General features: G+C 36.2%; 2 protein-coding genes across 2 annotated transcripts in view; one reads left to right on the forward strand and one right to left on the reverse strand.

Annotated features, from left to right (window-relative positions):
• Positions 1–4614, reverse strand: part of LOC128249667 (transmembrane protein 42-like) — a 15829-nt gene that overhangs the window by 9786 nt on the left and 1429 nt on the right. The window lies entirely within an intron of this gene.
• The window catches only part of LOC106883906 (ER membrane protein complex subunit 8), a 15697-nt gene continuing 11182 nt past the window's right edge, over positions 100–4614 (forward strand). The window contains exon 1 of the mRNA XM_052973869.1: positions 100–227. The gene's annotated coding sequence lies outside the window, so the exon portion shown is untranslated. The remainder of the gene's footprint in view (positions 228–4614) is intronic.

The raw sequence follows: 4614 nt of genomic DNA on the forward strand, positions 1-4614 counted from the left end.
ATATATATATATATATATACGTATATACATACATATACACACACACGTATGTGCGTACGTGTCATTCTCTATTCCTAATCTATATGAGGAAACGCCTGCGGTTATTTGTCCTCGGCTTTTATTATGCTAAGCTCTACGTTATGGAATTGCAAAAGTTCACGTTTCATGAAGAAAATTGAAGATCAAAACAAGATTGTGAGTGCTGCGATCCGAAGTTGAGAGATAAAGTGAGTACATGTAAATTGAGGAAAACAATCTGGACTCTAACGTTATTAGTGTTATCTATTGTTCAAATATAAACGTCGAACCAGAGAAGGAAATGCAGAACACATACAAACATTGATAAGGATAATCTTAGGTGGGGGAAGCGAGTATCTATGCCGTGTATTAACTCAGTGGTAATAGGAAATACGAGTCGGTGAGGATGGTTTTACGTTGTCGTTCGACCTGTCAAAAATCAAACCTCCAGTGAATCACATCCTACCATATTTTAAATGTGAGGAAGGCGGCGGAATTCTGGTTTAAGTACTCCATATAGCAGTGGAAGCGCAATGGCCCAGTGGTTAGGGCAGCGGACTCGCGGTTTCGATTCCCAGACCGGGCGTTGTGAGTGTTTATTGAGCGAAAACACCTAAAGTTCCACGAGGCTCCGGCAGGGGATGGTGGCGAACCCTGCTGTACTCTTTCACCACAACATTCTCTCACTCTTTCTTCCTGTTTCTGTTGTATCTGTAATTCAAAGGGTCAGCCTTGTCACACTGTGTCACGCTGAATATCCCTGAGAACTACGTTAAGGGTACACGTGTCTGTGGAGTGCTCAACCACTTGCACGTTAATTTCACGAGCAGGCTGTTCTGTTGATCGGATCAACTGGAACCCTCGACGTCGTAAGCGACAGAGTGCCAACAACAATAGCCCGTCGTAACTTTTATTTCTTGGAATCTTCAAAAAACTTTTACAAATTTGCGTTCTGTATACATACGATAATGCAAAAAAAAAAAAATTAAAAAATCGAACTCTCCCTCACCCGCGATAAATATCAAAATTTCCACTTTTTTTCGAATTTTTCTTTAAAATCAGACAGTCTGATTTGTTTTGCTTAAATCCCAGCAATAGACCGCCCATGGGTGCATCATAATTCAATTAAATTCGTTTATGTGGAGAAAAATATTGAAAAACATCGATACATGTTAGAGTGACACAGAAACGAGGAAGGTATCAGGTGGTCGTGAGATGTGCTAAATTCGCAAAAGTTTACTGAAAATTTTTTTTAAATAAGCAAGTTACAAGGAGTTATGTGGGATACTTAAACCAGAATTCCATCACCAAACCTCTCGTGAATCACATGCTACTATATCGAATAATGTATGTCTAAATTGAAGGAATGGTAATATCTGTCATCATAAGATTGCTCTACTGGGGTTATGATACAAATATGAAGCATCTCTCAGTATACTTTAGATGCTTTCAAAGCTGTCCTATGCTACTCCTACCCAAATGAATGGATAGGGGTAGCATGGCAATAGGCATGGACATAGCTCCTTAATCATGTTTGCTTCTTAACCACGTTTTTCAGTTCAATTTCACTTCATGGTACTTTGGGCAAGTATATTTTACGACAGTCCCAGGTCAACCTAAACCATGTGGGTGGATTTGGTAGATGCAAACTGAAATAAGCTTGGTGTGTGTATGTATGGTTTCTTATTATTATTTGGTTTAACATCACTCAGTAAGACCTTTGGTAGCTATCTATCTAAAGTTGTCTGATGGCTATGGTACGTACACACATAACGTTTGCACCACCAGTCTAGAACCCCTATCTTGCTTTAGTCACCTTTTTGAGAAACATAAAAGAACATGATTTTATTATAATTAAAATAATAAGTTTAGAAAAATAAATTTACAATGCTAAGTATGTACAAAAGAGTTTATAAAAAATTTTAGAAATTGATAACTAAAAAGTAACCAAAAGTAATTGCCCTTTAAATTGTAACTCGCATGCCAAATTAACACCCTAAAATGTTTGTGTATCATAGCTTCACTAGTTCAGATATGTCAGCAGAATTCTAATGAGATTCACTCTTGTAGAGAGTTAGTAAATCTTTAACACATAAAGCGCAACGGGCCAGGATCGTGACCGTCAGGCAACAATCATGGCCCAGATAGATGCATTTAATTTACGGGCGTTTATTGGTGTCTAATGTCACTCAAACATTCCGATACCTCCCAGAAATGCAAGAGGACTAATAATTCAACTAATGACTTTTCAGATGATGTAAAACTTGCCACCATTATATACTAAGAAAATATTTTAACTATTTTTTTTTGGTTTTTTATGTGTGCATAGTAGTTTCATTTTCATAAAATGTGCTCAACAGTCCATGCTATGTAAGTGCAAATCGCAGCACTTAATGAGTTAAGGATGAAGTATTTTCTGATCCTAAAGGAGAAACGTAGTGTTTTGGATGCAATTTAAGTTATAGTTATTAATTGTTATTAATGATGTGCAGTCATCATAAAACATTATGGGAAACTGTAAGGCCAAGCATTTACTAATTCGAAGTATTTTTTTTAGCTCTGTGTTGCTCATGAATACAAATAATATATTGTTAAATGCATTTTCCCTAGATAGTTATCATAATTGTATATTGGTAATGTTGAATGAGAGAAAGTTGTCATCACTTGGGGAAATATTTTAAAAATCTTTGTTCATAAAGTGAAGTAAAGTGAGCTAAATTGTGTGCGTGTGTGCAGTTAAAAGTAACTGAAGTTATTTATGTACAGAAGGATGAAAATAAAAAGCAGAGATAAGAATAAAATCCTACTCAAAAATACACAAGAGTTGATAAAATATGGATTGGAGAGGGCCTTGTCAAGACACACACATGTCAGAGGAGTCTGATAAGAAAGTCGGAGGACGGAGGAGCGAGTATGTCTCATAGCAGATACAATGAAGGTGGTGTTGTGGACCAAGGGAAATAACTTTGCATTTGTTGAAGTTCTGTTTGAGAAATATATATATATTGATGCGACAAATTACAGCAGCTCAACCATCATTATATTATACACGGTTCTTCGTCATTTAAAGAAAAAGTATATGTAGAATAATATCAACAAATTATCAAACAATCTTTTATTTTAAATGTTGTGGAGTAATTTGAGTTATGTTTTATCGGTTTTTTTCTCTATTAAAAGTGTTAATTTTACCACCGTCTCAATAAAATTTAAACAGGCTTTTTCTAAATCTAACCTCCAAGTGATAATCTCTGCTCTGTAAATATGTCACTTCCAGCAATCTTCCTTGTTTATTAATTCATTTAAAAAAAAAAAAATTATATTTCGTGAGCATGGATGCATTTTTAAGATTGTCAAGAAGGCTAAAGATGCCTTTTACCATCACTCAGTAAGACCTTTGGTAGCCGCTCCCCAGCTATCTATCTAAAGTTGTCTGATGGCTATGGTACATACACGCGTAACGTTTGCATCACCAGTCTATCACCCCAATCTTGCTCAAGCATATCAATCGCCTGGAAACTGTTCAGGGCATGGACACATTAAAACTCCGGCGTTTGGCAACTGACTTGGTAAGACACCTACAAGATTATCCACCATCTTTCCAACAACTTTAGTCACCTTTTTGAATTCCATGTCTAACACACGTGAACATGCTTACAAAATAAAAAAATTTAAAAAAACAGCACAGCGCCCATCACTTTCGGAAACACTGTTTCACGCTCAAAATTGCTAAAGCATGGAATATACTATCTGCATCAGTTGTTAGCTGTCAGGACACTACATCCTTCAAAACTTACGTGCTTCCTGAAATTCGCAGAGTACACCTGATTCTCCCCCCCCCCTACACACACACACCTTTTGTTTCCCTTCTTGTGCATTACTCTATGTACTGTTCATGCACTTTTGGCTACTGTTTCTGATGAGATGTAGTGCACCTGGGCACTATATACATTAAGTTCATTGTCAAGTTGCAAAAGAAAATCGGTCCTTGTCAAGTTAACTTATGTAAGCCGTATATAAAGTCAGGTTACCTCTGAGATGAGAAACATCTATGTGCTTTTTAAGTGCTGTTATTACATCAGAAACAGATGTCCTCCCACCTGGCTTTAAAAATTACTTGATAAAGACAGGTATCTCAACTTACTGGCGTATAACTGATAGAGACAACAAAAACAATAATGTTTCAATTGATTTTAATCCACTGTTTCTTTTACCTTAGCATTCATCTCCAATATCAACTCGAAGAGTAGGTTACATAAAACTAGAGAATACATTAAATAGTAGAATCGGCAAAAGCTAGAGATGAGCTACGTGAGAAAATAGTAAAATAGAGTATAAAGTGATGAAACAGCAGAATAAATTGTATGCTGCGAGGAGGAAAATAATTTCATTTTCTAAATGTATTTTAGTAAACACAGTCTCGACTTATCAAGTTGTTTGGCCCTAGACGAGCTCTGAGAAACAGCAAGCATAAACCAACGTGCTCGTTTTTGTTTACAATTATAATACTTCCTGGAGCTTATCTTCGTTTCCAAGGTCCCATAAAAATGAAAATATTTACTATGTCAAAAATAGAGGTCTTGTCAGCCAATAAAATGA

This window comes from Octopus bimaculoides, chromosome 17 (genome assembly GCF_001194135.2).
Source record: "Octopus bimaculoides isolate UCB-OBI-ISO-001 chromosome 17, ASM119413v2, whole genome shotgun sequence".
In the NCBI taxonomy this organism is placed as follows: Eukaryota; Metazoa; Mollusca; class Cephalopoda; order Octopoda; family Octopodidae; genus Octopus; species Octopus bimaculoides.